The 23,263-nt window shown below is 36.7% G+C and overlaps 1 protein-coding gene across 4 annotated transcripts in view; it reads left to right on the top strand.

Annotated features, from left to right (window-relative positions):
* The first annotated feature begins 2,303 nt into the window (after nucleotides 1-2,303).
* Nucleotides 2,304-23,263, top strand: part of fam13b (family with sequence similarity 13 member B) — a 138,284-nt gene continuing 117,324 nt past the window's right edge. For 3 of the 4 annotated variants that reach the window (XM_042493280.2, XM_042493279.2, XM_042493281.2), the window contains exon 1: nucleotides 2,304-2,545. The gene's annotated coding sequence lies outside the window, so the exon portion shown is untranslated. The remainder of the gene's footprint in view (nucleotides 2,546-23,263) is intronic. The other variant, XM_042493282.2, reaches the window with a different exon arrangement.

Consider the following 23,263-nt stretch of genomic DNA (forward strand, 5'->3'; position numbering starts at 1 on the left):
ATACTAATGTAATAAAAGGAATAAGCACAGGAGGAAATCTCCTGATCAGCTAATGTGCAAACTGCAATAAAATTAAATGCTAAAAGCATTTACAGTTAAGTAATGTCACTATAAGGACGTTATTGATACATTAAGCACTAACTATCTCGATGGCAACTGAGCAGACTGTCTGCTGATGAAGACAGTGAGACAGGGATAAAATCCTCAGAAAAAACAGGTCAGTTGACAAACATTTAAATGTTTTTGGGTGGTATGAAGACTCAGCACACTGCTGAGTAACTTTTATTTATGTTAATTCCTCTGCACATTAACTGAAGCAATATTTTCTGCTGAAATGTTACACAAAATCATAATATTTAAATACTTGTAGTTTACACTGAAATTAAATATCATACATGAATATATATTCTTTGACTTTCCACTATACTGAATCTGGTACCCTGTGGGAATTCAGTTCAGTGCAGGTATCCTTTACTGGCATGAATGGTAAAAAGCCAGTGATTTAGTGGCTCTTAATTATAAGTAATTTGGTAAATAAAACTGAGGTGGTACACTATGGTCACTGGTTGAAGAATATCTTTTACTGAAGTAAAAGTAGCAATACCACAGTGTAGAAATACCCTTACCATTGCATGTCAAAATCTTGTATCCAAAATGTTACTTCAAGTTCCATTGTGAAGGATTTTAGATCATCTTTTGTCAAAAATGGTAAGCTAGGAGGCTATATAATATTATGATATAAAAGTATGATACTTAAAAGTATAAAAAGTACTATATTTGACCCCAAAATGCAATGAGATGTAAGTATAAAGTAGCATAAAATGGAAAAAGTAAAGTACAAATACCTCAAAAATGTACTTAAGTATAGCACTTGAATTATGGACCTTCCACCACTGCATAATATATTAGTACATCATAAGTCATATGTTAGTTATATTTTGTACAAAATATTACATTGAAGCTGAATATACAATTTTTTGTGTTTGTATTTGTACTATACTAAAAAGTATAAAAGGTACTATATTAAACCCCAAAATATAATGGAATGTAAGTATAAAGTAGCACAAAATTGAAAAAAAAAAAAGAAGTAAAGTACAAACACCCCAAAACTGTATTCAAGGACAGTACGTGAGTAATACACTTAGTTACTTTCCACCACTGCATAATAGTACATTAACATGTACATGTCAGCTATATTTTATATTTTTAAATATGAATATAATGTAGCAAAAGGTATCAAATAAATATTGTTATATGAAAAGAACAACATGTGCCTCTGATTTGTAGTGAAGTATGAAGTAGCAGAAAATAGTAGAGTAGCCTACAAAGAAAAAAAAACAGTAGCTACTCTTCCTGGGGTCTCCATTATTTTCATTAAGAATATTTTATTTGCTAGATTACATGAACACACATCTATAACATTCTTACCACAGTTTGACCAAACACATTTTAACACACAGCAATTAACACAAACGCAGACTGTCTAATACACATAATGATTATCTCTTCAATAGTTGAGAAAATAAAGTACCTGTAAATTTATCAATTAAATCACATGAAAAACTAGATAGAAAATCCATTTCTTAAAGTATAAATACCTCAAAACTGTACATAAGTTGAGTTATGCACTTAGTTACTTCCCACCACTGTGCAATAGTACATAGTCCATCTTTGTTTTACACTTATTTGCACATTTTTTTTCTTTTTTTATTGCTCTTTTTTAATCTTTTGTTGTTGTTTGTTCTCTGTACATACTGTACATTTATTATTGTTTTTTTTATTCTGTTCTATTTTATTCCATGTTAGTGCCTTCCTTTGTGTATATATATTTATATGCATTATTTTGTCTTTTTTAACTTATATTCTATTCAGTTGCTGCTCTCTTATTTGCTGCTGTAACGAAATAATTTCGCTCACGGGATTATTAAGTATTTCTATTATATTACACTGTAATAATTTTAAATGTATGTTATATTTTGGATTATTCTCATAAAATAGCTAAAGGCTCCAAATAAATATTAATGGAGTAAAAAGTACAACGTCCGATTAGAAGTACAAAGTAGCAGAAAACAGAATAGCCCACAAAGGGAAAAAAAAAAACTAGGCTACTTCAAAATTACACTCAAGTACACGATGAATAGAGACAAAACACAAAAACAATCACAGAGACATGTCAGAGACAATCATCTTTGTTTGCATGTGTTAACTGTCTCTGCATGTCCCACCGTGTGCAAGGCGGGGTCAGTATTTGGCAGCTGTGTCCCGCTGTGCTCGGAGAGGCGGGGTCAGTACTTGGCAGGTTCGTCCCTTGAGGGTGTGTGTGTGTGAGGAGCAGCGACAGACCTGCGAACGGGCATCCGAGCCAGTCCGGGCTAAAAAAACAGGAACCGTACTATTTTCCACTGTCTTTTGCAATGTTCCCGACGATATTTCTACGCCGTCTGCTCTGATCCCATCGAAGTTGCCGTCTCCACAGACGTCGGCTACAGAAACCAACCAAGAAATTAATGCATCTTTGCTCCGCGGTCCTGTTTGTTTTGACCTGGTAAGGTACCCGAGCTAACTGCTAACTGCTGCTTCTGGTTCACTCAGCATCCTGGGAGCTAACTGCTAGCCTGCTAGTGCTAACTCACGCTTTGTGTTTTGTTTTTTTAATGAATTTTGGCTTGTGTGTGGTTTGTGAGTGTTTTTATGTTTATTTAAAGGCCGACACGGCGGGTGTTAACCCGTTAAACCCGCGTTGAACCGTTTGCGGTTTCGTTTGTGTTTAACGGCAGCTAACGGCTAACGGCTAGCAGCGGAGGCAGCTCCATCACATCTGTGGCTCCTCCGCAGGAGCAGCGAGCTAACTCCGAGACAGAAAGGGGAAACTGGCATAAATAATTAAATGTTTCAGCGGTTTTGGATGCCACAAGCAGAGCCGGATAACGCCTCTTCTTCTCAGTTGTACATTTATGTAATATTATTGTGGTTTGCAGTTGTATTTGTGTGTTTGTTCCTGCATCAGTCTTGTGAGATGCGACCAGAGACACCTGGTTTTGACGGTTATTGTACACACAGACACATCGCCTGCATCCTGTCTCTGCCGCCTGAAGTTGTCGTTACCTCGAACTGAAGTTGGTACTTTCGTTTTCTGTTTTGGGAAGTCCTTTAGACAGATGCTGTCTGTGCAGGAATGTTCTGGTGTTTTCTGGCTGTGTTTGCCATCAGTCTCATCTGTCTGTTGCTGTTTCCTGGTGAAGAGATTTTCAGGGACTGTTCTTTATTTATCAGACGAGGGTGTGACTGGGATGTGACTTGTTTTTTTTTTTTTAAATTCCTTTGTTTAAAAACAAAATCCTGGTGCTTAAATAAGGGCTTAGTTTCTCTCTTGTGCATGCTGGTCGGGGAAAAGTAGCATAGTAATGTGATATTTTGTGTGGCGATATTGTATCGATACGTAGATGCCTGTTATTGATTGTTTTGTTATTGAAATTATTTAATGTTGCAAGCATAAATTCAGCCTTTGTTAGCCTACTAGAGCAATAAAATTAATTGTTCTATCTGTTTTTTAGATACATGTTGCTGTGATTAAAAATTGAAGTGAGATGAACAGGTCGAAAACTTAGCCATATTAGAAACAGATGTTGGCAAAGTTTATCCTGAGTTTTCATTTGTAAAAAAGTGATCAATCACAATACTAAATCACAATAATATTGTGCTGTGAACTAAGTATCGTGCTAATATTGTATCGGGGGGACTCTGATGATTCCCACCCCTTTTGGCCAAACTTTAAATGAGACATAGAATAAAATGATATTGATAAATTATCACTATTTTAAACTCAGATTTGTTTGTCTTTTTTCTGATGAAAGCATTTTTGCACAATGTGTCCAAGAAAGGACTGTTGGAAATTTGAAAATCCAACTATAATTTCTGTTTTTATAGTTTCTGGCGAATATCAATGCTGTAATTTTGGCAATTTTTAAAGATAACATGCCTTTCAAACCTGCCTGCAGGTTTTGCAGCAATCAGCAGTAAAATAAATACAGAATACAACCATTTAAACTTGTATGCCCCTGCCCTATGCCAAAATCGAAAAACAAAAGTCCCTTTCCAGTACTTAAAAAAGTATTTAACCTGCCTCCCCCTTTTTGCACCACCCTCTCCCCCTTCAAAAATAACGTACAGTCCCTCACGTGAATCAGCAATGCTGTTTGAAGGATTTTACTTTCATTTCTGGGCTCTCTGAAATCCTCTGCACATTGCATAATCCGGTCATTGCCCTGAATTAGGACGGATTGGACTCTCCTTATGGTGCACTATAGGCATAAGTATGTCTTACCGAAGTACACTGTAGGGTACAGGGTGTACACTTTTGCATTATTCTGCATGCTTGCATTCATTTGTATCCGCATGTACAGTACATTTCAGGTTTTGCAAGTATGAGAAGTTAATTTTGCAAATTAATCGGCAGCTCTTTTGGTAATCGTTTAATCGTTAAAATAACAGTACCAGATTCCAGCTCCAGATTTGGGAGGCTTTGCTGTTCACTTTGATAATAAATTGATCATTTGTGGCTGTTAATTGGACTTAACAAGCTTTAAAAATACATTGCTGTGGGCTTTAGGAAATTATGTCATTTTTTCCTATTAACATTTTTTAGATTGAACAATTGATCCTTTAATCTGGACAAAAATCAATAATGAAAACACTTGCAGTCTCACAACAGTACCAATATCAACAAACGTAATTATCATAATTCCGGCTTTTTTATGACATTATGTATTATGTTATGTAAAAAGTTTATGAACTGATGGTACAGAAGCCAGTACTAAAAATCTGGTTAATTAAAAGCAAGCCTGAGTAAACAGCATTGAAGACTGTTGTGAAGGATGTAATTTATGTGCTATAAATAACTGTCCTGGCAGGATTTGATGCTACAGCAGCCTCTGATGCTTCAGTGCTTATGCATCTATGTGATGTTACGTTCTAACAATATACAAATATTTCATATGTTTGCACAGATGTGGAACTCTTTACTTACAGTATTTACTCATGTGCTATAAAAATATTGTAGTTACTTGTAAATATACCTAAAATTCAAAGGTAAACACACTCATTGTGTAGACTGGTCTCTTTTGGTGTGTATTCATGTGCTTTTAGGGTTTGTGACTTCAGCAACAAACCAAACAAGTTGCAATCACCCTGCAGCTGTTTTACAGAATACACATGACCTATAGGCTCTTATCTGAGGGGCTTATGCAAAACCCGTCCTGTGGCTCAGCAAAGTTGAACCTGTTAGCAAAACAACCAGGTTATTGTGTAAGAGACAGCAGACAGAGGGGAGTAAAGGGCAACTTTGCAGTGATGCTGATGTTGGAGAAATGTTTGCAAAAGTCTTGTTGAGTCAGCAGCTGAAATACACTTTGGATTGATGGCGTTAAACACTCACTAAACACTAATACAACCGTCCTGCTGTAAATTCTACCTGCACGAAGGTCGTAATTATCAGTTTTTTCTGGAACTGGTCTGGAGAGGCGGTGATTTAACTTTAAAGTAATTTCGAAGATTGTAGTTTGTGCTTCTGTTGCATTGTTTTGTGTTATTGTGTGATGTGTTTTTGATATTTTGTCCACTCCTGAGCTTATATCAATGAGAGTGGGATGGTCATTAGAAACACGTCCTCTGGATAATTCTGTTCGATTCGGCAGTGCAGAAACATAAAGTCCGTAAAGGTAATATTTCCTGCATCTTTGTGCATTAGCTTAAGATCATGTGGGGCTGCTACTGACAGACAGTTTAATTCTTGATTAACCCAAGTTATTTTGGGGAGTCTTTATTACTGAATATCTAAGGTGCACAACACACAATGACTCCCATCTTAAACATATCTAGGAGATTAAATGATAATTAATGAATAAAGTAACATTTATATAGACTGTTTGTCTTGCAAAGTCTCAAATCTAAAAAGTATTCAGTTTGTTCTTATATAGGTCTACATGCAACAATTCTTGTCATTGTAAATTAATCTGTTGATTGTTTTCTGTATAAAATGTCAGAAAATGTACATTTTTTATATATATATATATACACTATTCGATTCATTCTTGCAGCTCCTCTGTCATATGATGAAGAAAAGCAGCACATTTTGACATTTGAAAAGTTGTAATGAGCAAATATTTGGCATTTGAAATCATTCACTGATTATCGAAATTAATTGACATTTTTGCAGACTAATCATAAAAAATTAGAGAGGTGTACCTAGTAAACTGGCAAGTCAGTGTATTATTATTTTTTGTCTATATTAAATTCCTGGACCAGACTAACTGCCCACTTTGGGTCCCAAAACCTAGCTGAAGCACAGACTTACTGAGCTTATTGATGACGTCAAAGTCATTCTTTTAAATGCTGAGTTAACTTGGTGATAACACCAATAAAATGCAGCGTCAGTGAGACTCGAGGCATTGACCTGATCAGCGTTCATTCTCATGATCGTACCTTAGCTGAACCTTTTATGTGAGCGATCTCACGTATGCACATACCAACAGTGTCAAAACTCCACAGCCTCCTGCCGTGTGAGATAAGACTGTGTACGCAAGACGACCCACGGTTTTTCTATGGAAGGAAAACACGCGCACACACAGCAGTCACAGCAGTGTCATAACCACACAGCTGCCTGCAGTGTGGGATTGTTGTTGCCAGGTCAGCGAGTGGTTGTTTTAGACGCTGTGGACGTCGTCCAAGCCAAACCAAACGTGGTCCAAATCTCTCTAAAGCTGGACACACACTGCCAAAAATTCACCAGATTTAATCCGTCTGCATGTGTTCACACCTGTATGAAAATATGTTTCATAACCTCACGTTTTATCGGTTAAAGTATAATTAGTTTTTATGATGAAGCATTTAACGGTGGCTCTTTGCAGAATATGATACAATGGGTAAATTAAAAAGCTGACATGGACTAATCAAAGCAGTGCAGTAAGAAACACAGTGATGCAGACAAATGAAAAGGTATCTAACGTAAGGAGAAACCTTTGAGCATTATCTTCTGGTGTACATGAAGCCGAAATGGGCCGGCGGCGGTTTCCCGCAGCGCGGCTCTGACCTGGCCCAAAGATTGTGTAAATGGAGAAAGTCCATTAGGCAGCTGAAATAACAAAGGCTTCTACAGGAGAAAAAATCTTTTATTCATGTGCTGTTATCTTTCCCCACGAATATCAGGCCCACAAGAGCATTTAACTTTCAGATCCCAGACTGTCACTGCACCAAAATATACCGTAATCCATCATTCAGACTCACGTAAACATAGTAAGATAAAAATATGATGTCATATTTGCTATAACTCAGAAATATAGAAAATAATTAATGTGACTTGCTCATACTTCTATAAACATTTTTTCCCTCATGAATCACATCATTGCCTCGCATGGTGGACTGTAAGAAAAAAAATGCACATCTATAATTTTATCTATGTAGGAATTCATTATGAGCGTAGAGCCGAAACGATCAGTTGATAAATAGATTTGTTAATGAACAGAAAAATAATCAGCTATTTTCATAATCGATTAATTTCTTGTTTTTTAAGTGAAAATTGCGACGAATCGCTGTAATTCAGATGTGACTTTTGCAGGTTTTCTTTATTTTCTATGAAATTGCACTGAACAATTTGGGGTTGGGCTGGGAAATACGTAGATATGATATGAGACCAGAAGTCATCTTAGGTTTTGGAAATTGTTATGTCGTAAGTGTGGTTCTTTCTTTTGGTTTAAAGGCTGCGTAACAGAACAAAATGATGTAATTGTCTGAAATTAAGAGACTGTTTTGCTGTTTCATTATTTGACTTTACCAGCTTAGTCACTGGATCCAAATAACTGATGATTATTTATCAAAAATCTCGCTGTTTTAATATTTTGTGAAAGTACCAATAGTCCACCCTAAAATATTGTTGCAATATGAATACCGATATCAAAGCATTTGGTCAGAAATGTTGTTATCTTTGATTTTCTCCATATTTCTCAGCTATTTTGGGGGGTTTGAACTGTTGAACCTACAAAAGAAGCAATGTGAAACTGCCAACTTGAGCTTTGGGAAATTGTGACGGGCATGTTTTATGTTATTTTCTCGAGTTTTACAGACAAAAAAAATATAAAGAAACAACGAAAATCAGTTAATTGAGAAAATAATTGGCGGTTTCATAAATAATGACGGGGATTTTTAGCTTTGGTTAAGTTATGCTCAGTTTACTAATATTTTTGCTTTTGACCTAGATCGGGGTAAGAAAATATTTTGATATATATATTGAGATATTTTTTTTTTAGATTTGTCAGCAGGTGAAAATGTTGCCGTGTCGTTTCTACGGATGAAGCTATTTCTTCATTTTATTCCCTCGTTATCTCTGGTTGTATCAGGTCTTTGCAGGCCAGCATTGCAAATCAGTGAGCAGAACTGCTTTTGGGAAATATTGGATTTTCAGGAATTGGCATTAATTTTAGGAAATTCCTTCATATGTCAGGTATTTAATGGATTGGATTATCCTAAACAGACATCGCCATCTGTTTTTTTGTATCCATAAATTGCTTTTCAATTAACAGGATCTCCTCTGTGCCAGAAGGATGTCATGGCTGGGTAATAACGGGGATTTGGTGAGAAGAGCTTTTAATTTTGCTGCAGGTATCAGACAGAAGCGCATAATCTTTATTACCTGTTAATTGCTATATAATTTGATATTTTTTGCGCTGTACTGTACCGAGCAAAGACTCGAGAGGCAGAAGGGATCAGCTCGAGGCAGATGGAGTAATTCTGAGCTGAGCGGCTGGTTGGGCTGCAGTAATCTGGGGTGAGAACGTATTCTCAGTAGGTTTAAGGGCAGCGCTCAACTGAACAGCTCCTGCTGAATATGTCAAGCCACAAGAGAGACTGCCTGGTGATGAAGTCACATGACTGGAAATATAGGGTGACAAACCGTCAAGTGTGTAAACTTTGGTAACATTTTCCATGCCGGTTGGTGGACTTTTGCATTAGATGAAGTGTGTGGTTTTCCGTTTGAGGATATTTTAAAACTAAGGCGTGATCAGAAATTCCCAGGTGCTAAATGTGTCTTTGCACGTTGGTCTGTGTATATTAATGACAAATGCCCACTCACATGGTACCAGAACTAAAAGTGAAACCTTTAGATGTTATCGGCTAATTATTATTATTATATAGGTGGTTATTTTTGTATAGTAATCAATTATTTTCTTAGTATAAAATATTGTTTTCTTTTTGTTTACATAAGCTGAGCAAAAGGAAAAAAGATAACCTGCTTACAGTAATTTAAGATTAGAGCTAGAAGATAGAGCATTATCCAGAGGGAAACAGCTGTGCAGCAGTTACAGTACAACAAAAGAGGAGTGCAGATACAAAGCATGCAGTAAGGACTAACAATGAAGACAAGCAATGTATAGCAAATACAGCAATAAATATATAGTTAAGACTTTTCACAACATCATATACAATCCTAAAACTAGTCAGCTGAGCTCACGACTAAGCCAAAGATGCACAAGTGCAGAAGTCTTAGGCCACCATAGATTTCAAAGATTTGTTGTTTTAGTGAAGTTGCTATGAGGATAAATATAAATAAGTAGAAATATAAATCAGTCTCTTCATTTAGATATAAACAAAGAATGGAGAGAGCATGGACAAAACCCATCCAAAAGGTCAGAGCAACATGAAATCATACAACCATAACAAAATGTAGCTCAGACAGTCGGTGTAGAGCTTTGGACATGTCTTAAACACACCAGAAGATTAGTACTGTAAATTGTATTGTGTAGTAAATCTCATATTGTCTGCCCAAAAGTTCAGAACATGCTAAGTGGAAACGGAGGTCTCACTAAATACTTGCAACTTTAGCCTGTTGAAGTAGTTTTCTTCTGAAATATTTACATTTCTAATACTGCACACATATTTCCTGTCTGTTTTGGTTGTATTTTAGTAAAGAGACTACTGAGAAATAAATATGTATGATTATTATAATCTTACTAAACCATCAACCATCAAATGTTTTGTCTTCATACTCCATAAATTGTTGAAAGTTATCAATATTAGCAGATTGGTGTTTTCGAATATCCTATCTGTTGGTTAATTGGACTTAACATAATACTCCCACTGAGAGCTGGACTGAAGCCACCTGTAAAGATTTTTCTAGTTAAATCAAAAACTAAATCTGTCATTGATCTCTCTATTTAAATTTTATTTTATTGATTTTCAACCCTAAACAACCCCAGAAGCCAGATCCAGGTCAATCAGTCTAACAGCCAGACAGCTATCACTGTCCAGATCGAAGTGATCGTTGCTCACTTTGTTAAATAGACTGATGCTCCTCAGATTCGTGAGCTAAAAGATTAATTCGACCTTGACCTCAGAGTGGAGCTCTCCTGGCCTGGTCTTGGCAGTACAGCGCTGCTTGGCCGGGGAATGAAGAGTAAAGTCATAAAGTCTGTTTTCTGGCAGCAGACGCAGTGATCAAAACCAGCCAGCACTGCTCTGGAGCCATTTAGGTCACGTTAGACCCGGGGCTGCCCGCGAAAAGTCAATGGTTCCAGTCATCAGCTGAGAAGACCCCTCCATGACTCACATTTTGTCAGTCGAATCACTGCGCTTAACTTTTAGCTGCAGCATCGTACACAGAGCAATGCAGGAGCAACGCCACGACAGGATGTCAACTTTACGAACTTAAGTCGTGTTTTAAATTAACCTTTAAACTTTAAAATAACTTTTAAAGTTACTGTGATGGAAGATGAGAAGGGTAATAGAACCTCAAGCACACGACAAATTCATATACCAGGGACGCCCCCATGCTTTCATTTCTGGAGTCACTGCATCGGTCACAAAAGTCGACTCTGATCATTTCTATTTAGGGACAGCCCTGGTTAGACAGGAAGTCATTGCTTAACTAGATGAATTACAATAAAGTAGTGCCTCTTTTGGGTCTTTTTTTCTGGCTTTTGGGTAGAACTGAATCAGGATACCAGGGCACTTCATAATGAAAACTTTGGTGCAAATGATGTAAAAGTAATCTTTAAATATGCTGTTTATTGTCCACTTGCTTCAGGAAAATCAACAAGCAATGATATGTGGCTATAATCGATTATATGTTGTCACTGCATCAATGCAGAATCGTCCACATCTGCATCGTGATCCATCCTAGGAACCATTGATTTCAACACCCTTAGGATGGGATATATTTTTCTGTTATCAGTATATTATGAGATATGAAAGTGTTAATGTAGAAGTTGAGCCTCTGGTGGCAGAGGTCATTGTAACCTGTATGGCATTGTCAAGGGTCAGGCGATATGTTAAAAACCTTCAAACTGGTCATCGGCAGCCTAACAACTGCCAACGCTCCACAAACTGTCTTTGCGCTTGTAGTCCAATTAACTTCAAAAATGTCAAGAAATGTAGTTTTCTTACACTAATTCTCTTAGAAAGCAGAAAAAAATCAACCGTACACCTTCTGAATTCAGTCTTCTCTTTTACTGGCTAACTTGACTTGAGTTGTTTAAGTCATCATAAAATGCACCTTATTCAAACAGACACAAATACAAAATAAAACTCAGATAAGCAGATAAATTTGGCCTATTGTGCAACGCATATGGCAGCACCTGATGTAAAAGTGACAAATTGTCATAATTGTTTTTAAAAACAAATAACTGTGGATATTTTGCTGCTTTTCTTACTGAAGCGAAAGAGTGAATGAAATCTATGTGAGGCATCCTGAACAGAAAATCCTCACATGACGCTGACTCAGATATTTTTTAGAGCTTCCACAGTTTAAGGTGAAAAATAAAACATTTGACCTTTAGGCCACAGAGCAGCGACCGAGCAGCAAATCAGCTTATTGATCTTTTGCTCATTAGTCTGCCCTTGTTTTCAATGAACACGGCACCGCCTTGATTCATTGGCCTAAAAAACGCTCACGTATGGCCTAAAGGCTTGCTATCATAGTCAAAAAAGTTCTAAGCAAATAAATATTTAGATAAGCAAAAGTAAACACTGAAGAAAGCCTTCAGAAACTTTTATACCCTGTCTCTTCCCGTACGCTGAGACAATGGCTCGGCGTGCAGCGTCAGTCTGCGTGGTCACTGTTCGCTCCTCCGTGTGCTCATCTATCAGCGCACTCTCACAGCTGCTGTTTTGATCTTTTGTTTACACACAGACAGATGGAAATGACAAGACTTGTACTATCCTGTGTAAGCTATTTGTTCTGTTAATTGATTCTCATTCAGTCCCCGTATAATAGAGAAAAGGCAGATTATTCAACGATATAACAGGCTCGGGATTTCCTCATTGATTCACTGTAGTCTCGCGTCCTTGTTGCACCGTCACTGCTTTCACAGAGCTGTCAGGCATGTACAGAATATAAAGACAACAGATGGAGAGGGATCTTTTTTTAATGCAGCAAAGGCAGAAGCATGCCGGCTGGTATTTTAGGGAGCGCTGGTCTGGAAATTTCCATCAGTGTGAGACAGAGCAAGAGAGAGAGGTGATTTAGATCAATACTAAATCAGTAAAGCTCAATGTCATCGTCTCAGATGAGGCCGGGCACGGCGACTCCGACGAACTCTCCTCGAGCTGCGAATTGTAGTTCTCTGCTGTAAATCACAGTGAAACACTGTGTGCACGCATTATGGTGAAGGAGAAATAAAAGAAGAATAACTGCCATCGTCAAACCTTAAAGTGTAATGACCTCAGTGACCTTAATTTTATATCCCTAGACTTAGAGAAACAGATCAAATTGACCATATTATTACCAAAAGTAAAATTTGAACAGAATCTGAGTTAGATTAGAATAAATCTAGCCATAAGTGCTGCAGCGATTGATTAATCAATTTATCATTATTTTTTTAAAAAGAACAAACATAAAAACATTGCTTATTTCAAACAATATCAATGTTTTTTTTTCAATCAAAGCTCACAGCAGCATATTTCGTATACTTAGAGAGCATTGCTAAGCCTATTGATTGATTGATTAAATTTCCAGTTTGTATAAGTTAGATTGAAATTGATTTATCGACGGTCGATTGATTGTTATTATCCCTAATACCTGTACTAGAACAGTATTGTTAATAATGTCGCAAATTAATGACAGTGATTGCTTTATGGCCATACAGGATTTTTGTGATTTTTGCATCAATGTGATGAGATTATCTGGTTTGGTTTAGTGGAATTGGCCAAAACAGACATCTCATCTGTTTTATTAAATCCGTTAACGTTTTTTTTATTACATTCCAGAATATGCACAAACTGTTGTAATCGAACATAAGATATGACATAGAGGGTGTAAATGATGGAGGAATTTATAGATACCACCTGTCTCTAATTTATGCACAGATAATAAATTTAACACATTCAGTGTTATTTCTGAGTGTTAAAAATGTGAATAACACTTTCATCGCAGCACAAGGTGGAAAGAAACTTTATTAACTGAAAACATAGTATTTAATGCCCCATGCTCAAACAGTTTTTTTATTTGACTCAGGTTTGCTGTTGAAAATGATTGACGCCAGTAAGCACGAATCAGTACGAGCGCAAGGGACACAGTTTTGTAGTAGTGACCTCTGAAGGGCCACCAGAAATAATTTTACATAGAGCGGCACAGCACAGATTAAATAGGAGCGATAACGGAGCTACAGTGAATGCGTATAATGCATGCTTGAAATTCCACGTCTCAGATGTGTTGCACATCAACATCGTGGTGTTTACGGGTTAGATAACCTAAAGGCCAACACTATTAAAAATAGAGCTTTTTGGTAAACTGTGAGAACAGGCATTTCATAAGGGCTTTTTTGAAAAGGGTAGCTTTGTGCTGTAAAATCTGAAAAGTTGTCTTTACTTAAACAAAAAACAAAACAAGGAAAATCGATTGTCTTGAGACATGTAAGTAAATACAACTATAACTTTATAATAATTACATTATTTTTTATATAGCACTTTTAAAAACAGAGTTTGCAAAGTGCATTGACAAACAAAATAAAGCAGAAATGGGATAGATAGAGGGGATACAGCTGTGGAAATCCAAACAGTCCTGTTGAACACAAGCAAGAAGAAACTAAGGTAGAGTTAGGATAAAATAAAAACCAGAGGCCAAATAATGCACGATACAGGAGGCATAATATCAATATAAAATGTTACAATGGAAAGACCAAAAGCAGCAACAATAGAAAAAATAAAAGCAGTAAAACTCCAAATAAAAGGAAATAAAATAGATGAAAAAAATGTGTTAATAAGATAAAAAAATAAAAAGATGACATCATATTAAAGCATGTCTATGCTGTAAGTCTTAATTTATGGTGAATTTATATCTAACTGGTAAGTTTACTTCAAATTCAGTTATACTTACTACATTTTGTGTTGCAATTTAAAAAATGACAAGTTAAATTAAATGAATCTTTCCAAGTTTTCACAACTTCAGAAACCCAAGTTTACTGTGCTATATATCTGTATTCTGCTGGGTGCAAACTAGTCAGTCATATTTGTATTTTTCTTTTTAATTTCCCTTTATCAAAGCAATCAATTTCCAAGATTTTTTTTAAAGTAATAACTTGAATTTCAAGAATAACTTGTCAGATTTTTCAGTATGATCTAAATCCTTTCTTCTTCTCTTTGGAGTTTGTTTTGTTTTGTTTTGTATGACTGTTCACCCAAATGGCAAACAAGCAAACTTGATGCAAATGTACCGAACAAAATTCTGCACTCCCGCAGTCGCCAGCGCAGAGCTGCACTTGTTTCCACTGTAGACGTTCAGGCTTTTTGCACATGCACATGCGGTCACACATGCGGCCGCAGGCCAGCAAAGAATGGATCTAAGGCCTTTTCGGAAACGTAGTGAAGAGCGACATGATAACCTGGAATGTAGTGAAGCAGGCTTGAGGCGATGAGATCACCAGATCAGAGAAACTCCTTCCTCCTCGAGCAAATGCAATTAAGCAGGACACTTAACCCTGGCAGTGGAAGTGCACTGTGCCGATTACTGCTTGCTGCAGAAAGCTGCGGTTGCACTGGGGTGAAACTGTGTGTATGCATAGGAAGTGTGGTGGTGTTTATCAGAGTGTAGGCGTCTTTTTTTTTTTTTTTATAGATGAATATAGCATAGGTTAAAAAATAGAGACTCATATGAAACAAAATCAAGCTATAACTACTGATTAGAATTTGACAGACAATGAATTTAAGTCTTCACATTGCTTTCTTTGTCAGACCGACTGCCAAGATGCCAAAAATATTCAATTTACTGTCAAAGGAAACTAAGAAAAGCAGAAAATCTCCATATTTGAGAACAAGGAAACTGAGAATGATTAACAGCAAATGCATGGAAGTTCTCACAAATAGTTATTGACTCACTAATATGATTTTTATCTTTTTTTTTTTTTTTTGGTATATCAACCAACAATTTAGATTTACATCCAATATGATAGGCTGGATTGTACATAAAACAAGCGTTAGCTCTGTATTCCCTCAAACAGGCACACTGATCCTCAGGCTTTGCAGAAAATCCAGTTAACCCTTTGAACCAAAGCAAATTCACATGATTTCTTTCAAAACATGGGAGGAGGGTGACAAGAGGGTGAAACAAGAAATGGCTCAAAAATTAGCAAGAAAGTAGTTAAAGGTTTTAAGAAAATTACCTGAAAATAAGGGGGGAAAATTAGGAAAATAAACTTCAGAAAGTGATAAAAATAAATAAATATATAAATAAGAGAATTATGATATAGTTTTATATAGTTTTTGATTATACCTAATAATCCCTCCAAGCTATTTTTTTTTTTTTAGATAATTTACTTTACTTATTATTTTTGTAATTTTTCAGTTTACGTGACATTTCCTGCTAAGTTTCTCTTTTTTTTTCAGGTGTTTTTGAAACCAAACCAATACTGACACGTTTCAGAGGTTAAAATGCTAGTGAGAGGCGTATCAATGCAGCACAAGGAAACTGATGTCGATCCAGGTGTTCAAGGGTTAACAAAAATTTGAAATAAGTGTTATGTAAGTACAGTCCATTTTCCATTACACATTATAGTATAAATACAAGTCTTTGAAAGGGATCATTATTGTAGTTCGACATCCCCACGTCTTCAAAATAAATAATAAAAACATTCTGCTAGTTTGGTCAGAGGAAGCGATAACAAGCCCAGAAAAGCCCACATCCCCCGAAGACATGTGCTTATTAATTTATCACTGACAGGGCTTGCCTGGGAGGAGCAGCTAAACTAGGCTAGGGCAGCGAGCTGCTGCTCCTCATTCAAGGACGAACATCGGCTGTACTGCCTCTGTTTTATCGTCCCTCTCTGCCTCGCTCACTTTTTCTATCCTGTCACTTCCTTTCTCCCCGCTGTTTTCGGTCCTCTCATCCTCCTCCACTATTCTCTTTCGGATGCTCTTTTATTCTCTGTAATGCTGTCTCTTTTTTTTACTTTTGGTTTTATCAATCTGCATCCACGCCCCCACACTGGCCTGACCTGCCCGTAAGACACAGAGCCACGATTTTAGAACTGAGTGAATGCTGACCCACTGTATCCTACAAAGCCTGAAGGGCATCAAAGCTAAAACTTTGGGTAATTTGTGCACTCAAATGAATAATTTATTGAGCGCTAATTAGTAGATGGTTTTCTTGTACAAACTCCTGACCTCAAATTAGAATTAATACCAGTTGTGCTTGAATATTACTAAATTATTTCCCTGAAAAATAAAATACTGAGTGGCTGTAACTGCGTGTGTGTATATGTAACTGTATTTCAGTGGTTTCCTTTTTTTATACCGCCTTTGCATTTTTACACAGAACCAAACAACGTTTATGCCACTCCAGTGTGTGTTTTTAGATAGCATGCAGGCATCGTAGAAGCAAAAGGGGCGGGACTGGCATCAAGTTCAACACAGCAGTGACTGTTTCTAGTGTGACGTGTAACATTTGTGTCGGCAGTTCTTTCTAAATATTAACAATGGCATAACGTGGCAATAGCAATCATTTGCCATTCCCTGTATTGCAGCTGATCTCATTCTCTGCTCTAAGGCCTAAATCTCATTGTTTTACAAATTTGTGGACATTTTTAGCCACTGCTCTTCTTCCAGGCAGCTGCCAACTACTGCTAGTTGCTTTTGAGTCAAAACACTTCACCTGAAATGCCCATGATCCCGTCCTGCCGGCTTTCTCTTTTACATAGATTTGATTTGACGCTGTTGAGTTTGCCTCTGCCACCAGCTCAAGGCAGGACAATTTTCTTATTCAGATTTCTAGCTGATCCTAAATGAGTGAAAGCATAGTCATGTAATATAACATTATATAACATGCCTGTTGTTGTGGTCATATTTCTTTGTGTATTTATGTTTTTCAAATAATGAATGAATTTCAAATTGCATTGAAACTGAATCATGTTTCTGCCAATTGATGCCCCTAAATCCTACAAACTGGACCTTTAAAGAAAAAAAGAAGTTCAAGGCTTCAAATGAATAATTTGAGGCATCAAATAACTAATTAATGGGGCAGAATATAAATTTTAGGGTGTATATTATTACACTTTTTTCCCCTTGTCTGCTGTTTTCATACATGCCGTTTACCCTCAAGTATAAGTGTTTTTCTTAGATGGAGTTGAATTGTGAAAACAGATAAGCAAATAAAAAGATTTCAGAGAGAGGAGCATTGCTTAGTAAAGAGACAGAGCAGGAGGTGGACAGGTGTAGGACAAAAAGCCACAAGAAGGACGTTTGTCTGTGTTGCACCAGTTAACTCTTTAGAGAGCCTGGAAGTTTCTTTGTCAGTTTACTTAGACAAAAAGGAGGTTATGCACCCAGACACAAAGGTAAATAGGTAGATAGACAGATAGGCAGATTAGCTCAGATTAAGAGTTAGCACATGTTAAATAATGTAACTACATTCTTTAAAATTCATTAGAAACGATTCTTGAATTCTGACTCATGTTGCACCCATGCTGTTAGGTTAGTAGAGTTCAAAATATTCAAATTACCCTTATCTTGCACTCGCTTTGCTTAGCCATGTTTATTCATAGCAACTGACAATCCTGTAGGGCTCAACAAATATAGCGGAGATCATTTGGTCTAAAAGCTGACCTTTTTCAATTAAATAACCATTTTCTAAATCGTTAAGCATATTACAGAAATACTGTTAATAACCCTGATCATAACACTCACTAGCTGCTTTCCTTGTTCCATGTTTTCTCCAGAACAAACATTACTTTGAAGAATTAGACATTACGAGTCAGGATTCTTGAGATTTTGGAGTAAAAGTGCTTTTTGGTGAAACTGCATGTCTAATGAATCATCCAACAGAAGCATTTATTCCCGACGAAACGTGACTTTCTGTGCTGCCGTGCACTCCTCTCCTCAAAATATCTCACACGCTAGCTGTAAAACCGAATTGTGAGAGAACAAAACGGACAAATCATGTTTTACAGTACTTTGTGTCAGGGGTTTGCCATATTAAATCATGTACAACAATACCAGTATAATTTTTTAATATGATAAAAAAACCTATATTGTCATAATGCTAGAATACCAACTTTTTTACATAATGACATCACACCGTTACACACGGCAACAACAAGCATGACTGAGAGCAAATTTGCTCCCGGCAACTGTTGTTCTCTACAAATTAAAAGAATGGAAAAGAAAAGAAATGATTTTTTTTTTTTTTTACTGAATATCTGAAGAAAAATAGTTTTTCACAAACATATAAAACTGATTTTGTTGCAGTTTTTTGTTCTTGTAATTAATAGTAAAATATTTTTTATATTTTTCAGTATTTTAGATTTTGCAAATGTTCCCTGAAATATCATGGTATTATTTTTGGGCCATGTTGCCCAACCCTACTAAGTTTACCAAGCCTACCTCAACAACTCCTACTGGTGAACAGCACAGATGAACCAATACTGTAACGTCATCGAGCAACCTGTTTAAGGGCGGCTGTGTCATGCTGCTGAAAATGTGAAATACGATTTTTACTTCTCTAGCAAATCTTAACGAATATCAAGTTTAATCCAAATGTTGCTGCCGGAAAAATGAAACAAATCACTCTAATATTGTTCTGTGTTTTCTCTCCACTTGAGTGCTGCATGTTAAAATATTAAGGCGAACATATTTGATGTTATTATTGGCCACAATCAACTTAATCTCACTCGTCTGCTGAGTGTACATCGAGTGTTTACTCCGACTGTCACAAGACAAACAGGAGGGCTCAGTGCTCATGGCTGACAGCTTAAAATGTGTACAAGCAGGTTTTAGGTCAACCGCAAGGCTTGTTAGGTGTTTTTCTGTGTGTGTGTGTGTGTGTGTGTGTGTGTGCGTGTGCGTGTGCGTGTGCGTGTGTGTTTATTTCAACAGCAGTTCAGTTTCCTCTGTGTATCGGTACCCTTTTAAACCTGTCTTTCATTTGCAAACGTTTTGTGTTTCGAGCCCCCATGTGTGAGTGTTTTGTCTACATTTAGACTGTTACAGCTGTGTGTCCCGTTGGCGCGCTGCTCACAACACTCGAGCCAGTCAGATCAGCATAAAACATTAGCGTCATATAAGCAGGTTATTAATAGACTTCCTGTTACTCAGCTTCTTGCACTTAAGCATTTAAACATCCTGAATGGCTAACTGACCTAAGTTTAGTTGAAAATTAACATCATTTCCACGAGGTGACACATTATAAGTACATAAAAGTAAATGAGGAAATTTCAAGTCGAATGTAATTGTTTCCTCCACAGTATCACATTATGCACGCAGAATGGTTTTGAAAGTATTTATTTAGCTGAAATATATATACTTTATTTACCTGTAATATACAAACATGAGACGTTATTATTCAAGCAGAATGTGAATCCACAGCTCGTCTCTCAGTCATATATTCTCTCTCCTGTCTCTCTGAAGTGCTTAAAATCTTATTTTCCTCAGCAGTTAACATTTTCAGTCTTTTTGAGCTTTTCACTATCTGATTTTGGTGTTTCTTGATTGCCTGAGAGAGAGTAGTTAAATGCAGATCACGTACGTAGGTACAAGGATATCAAAAAACAGAGCTCATGAGGAAAAAAGGGAACATCAAACATTTTGACCGGACGAAGATCGAGGTAGGATTGAAACGTTTAAACTTGTGTGGCATGGAGTAAGTATGCAGGCGTGACTTTTTTCCTCATGTCTAGATTGCTTAACAGATTCGTGGATAGATTAAGTGGATTGCCTGGAGATGTTTCGACCTGTTTTCACTCGTCATGAATCAAACCTACGATGATTATTACCAAACAAGGTGCCACCTGCTTCCCGGTTTTTAACCATTAACACATTTGGGAATCAGAATCTTGCGACATGTGGGCTGCTGGAGCCAAGGACTGAACCACCGACCCTACGACCCGCTCCATCTCCTGAGCCACAGCTGCCCCTTCTCATCAGTCAGTTCACAGAAAATTAAATGGCATCTATTTTGATAATAGAATAATTCTTTTTTGGAAAATTTTAAGCAAAAAAAGACAAACATTTGCTGGTGTCATGCTTTTTATATGTGAGATTTTTATGCTTTTCTTGATCGTACTTAATATTAAATTGAATAGCTTTTGATTTTTGGACTGTTGATCAGATGAAACATACCTTTTGAAGATGTCACCTCTGAGGAATTGCACAGTGCATGCACTGTTTTCTGAAGTTTTGTTGACAAATCAGTTATTAAAAAAAGGGCAGTGATGATAAAAATATTCATTGGTTGAAGCCCTATTGTGAATTTCTTTGTGGCGACACAGTAAAGCACTTTAAGGGGTGAATAACTCTTGAAGACGCACTCTAAATAGACTTGAAGACACCTGCTATATTTGCAACCACAAGGCTACAAACAACCGCTGTTGCAACACTTGGTGTAGAAGCCTGTGTAGCACCAGCGCTCTCTTAATCCAAAATAATATCTGATCTTGTGTCAGTGTAATTTTCAAGTCCTGGAATATGCAACCCCATTTCCAAATGTCCTTTCACAGATGAAAACATTTCATATTCAGGTCAGTACGATACACATATTTATCAGGTGCTGCTTGTCTCTGCAGCCTTATTCAGGACACTGAGTGATGTCTTGTTTTCATTCCATTCGTGACAAAGCAGATAATAATCTCTGTCACATGTTTAGTGATTGATGGAAGAGATTTGTCTCCGAGCCCAGGCAGATATAATCACCTCTGTGCAGTGTTGTTTAAGGTGTGTGCTTGTTTGGATTGTGACTGGTCATACTGGAGAGAAGAAGGAAGTTAAACATTGTGTGTCAGGGTCACGGGATGTATGTGTTAATAATGGACCCAATAGCCCAACACAGTAGACAGATACAGATAAAAGCGGGCTTTTGTTTCCTCCCTGATTGTTTAGTGGAGATTCAGGCCGCAGAGCGGAGGTCACTGGGTTCCTCTCTGCTGCTCAGAGGTGTTTTTCTGGTTGTTTTAGATTAAACAAACAGACAATGGACTCACAAGTTTGTGTGCAAAGAATATTTTCTGTATTATAAACCTTAGAAATTTTATTTATTCTTCTAAAGTTGTTTTTTTTCATTAACACTCGGGGAATGTTGGCTTTGATGCAGAAAACTGATCGATCTTGACTTCTGAAGAGGATTCCTGCTGGCCGACCTTTCTCTCTGTTACTTTCCACTTCCCTGATTTTGGTCGCCACTGACAGTTTGGCCAGTGATGATAAACTATGCAGAGTTTAAACGGCTTTGATCTCATTTATTTCGGGGATTTCAAAACATGATGCAACTTGGAGGAAATTTGCTGACTTATTTATAACCTCTAGTGAATATTTAATCTTCTTTTTTTGGTTGTGCACTTTGTTTTGATGGTACTGAGGCTATTTGGCGGATCACAGATTAATCATAACAGGGTTTTTGTTCTCATATGTGATGCATCTAAAATTGCCTTCATGAAATATGAATGCACTCTTCCATTTGTTGATGCACCGTGTTTTGCTTACTGCTGCAATGGTTATTTCAATAATTAAAATTAAACGTATCAGGAAAGGGATCTTTGAGTTAAAATGATATTCAGGACACGTGGGGATGTTTTTGTTGAGATTTTTAGTCGAGAGTCTGACCAGCTTCTTTCTCAAACATGTTTTTTTGCTCTTTTGCTTTTCTGTTTTAGTATTCAGCTCATATAACTCACTCAAAATGTCTGAAAAAGCAGTGAGGTTAACCCCTTGAAACCTGGATCGCCATCACTTTTCTTATGCTGTGTGAAGATGCCTTTCCTTTTTTATTTGTTTATTTTCAAAAACATGAGGAAAAAGGCAATGAGCAACTTGGCAAGAAATTAGTAAAAGGGACAATAAGATGACCTGAAAAATAGTTTTAAAAAGAGGAAATTTTAGAAATTCTATGGAAAAATGTTTTTTCTTTCTTTTTTTTCTTCTTCTTCTTTTTTATTTATTTTTTTTTATTTTATTTTTTTTAGGATTTTTTGGTTCATTTTCTTGTTTTTTTTGTTTTTTACTTCCTTTTTTGGCTTATTTTCGGGTAATTTACTTCTCTTGATTTTTAGGCAATGTCTTGTTAAGTTTCACATTGCTTTCCACACATGTTTTTTAAAGAGGACAAACCAAATTCCTCAGGTGTTAAAGGGATTAATATATAATAAAAGCATACTTCACAAGTCAAACATGTTGCAGGTATTGAACCTGTGACCTTTCTGTTAAAGGACATTTGCTTTACCGGCTGGCCATCCTGCAGCCTGCTTCATCTCTGCAGGTGTGCAGCTGCTGCTTTTAGAAACAAACTGAAATCTGATATGCAGTAGTCTTATTTAAATTTACGGCTGCCACCACTGTGGTAGAGCAGTTATTCAAAACTTGCTCGGTCTTTTATCAAAGTATGGATTTCCACATAGTTCTGTTGGCCTCATACCATACATAATTTTGTCTTTCCTCCACTTTTTTAGTTTCTCTTCATCTCTTTTGTATTTTCTAAATGATTAACTTAATCTTCACCTGTTTTCCTGATGACTGATGAATCAAAACAAAATAGCGTGCTCTCATCTGTGGTGTCTTAGTCACTTGTAAGGTTCAGGTCACGCCACATTATTAATAGTCTTTTTCTATGTGTTTATTGCGTTAGCTGACGTAGTAAAGACTATGATAAAACTATGTATTGTCTTTTGATTTTAGTAGAAAATGTAAACATTTTCAGCGTCAGGACTGAAGTCTTTACTGAGGTTCAGACTGAAAACAGCAGGCTGTGTTGGTGTGGGCGTACGCTTTAGGTACCAGTGAGACAAAAAGCTCAGAGTAGTAG

The sequence above is a fragment of the Plectropomus leopardus genome, chromosome 8 (genome assembly GCF_026936395.1).
Source record: "Plectropomus leopardus strain MGB_pleo_1.0 chromosome 8, ASM2693639v1, whole genome shotgun sequence".
Classification (NCBI taxonomy): Eukaryota; Metazoa; Chordata; class Actinopteri; order Perciformes; family Serranidae; genus Plectropomus; species Plectropomus leopardus.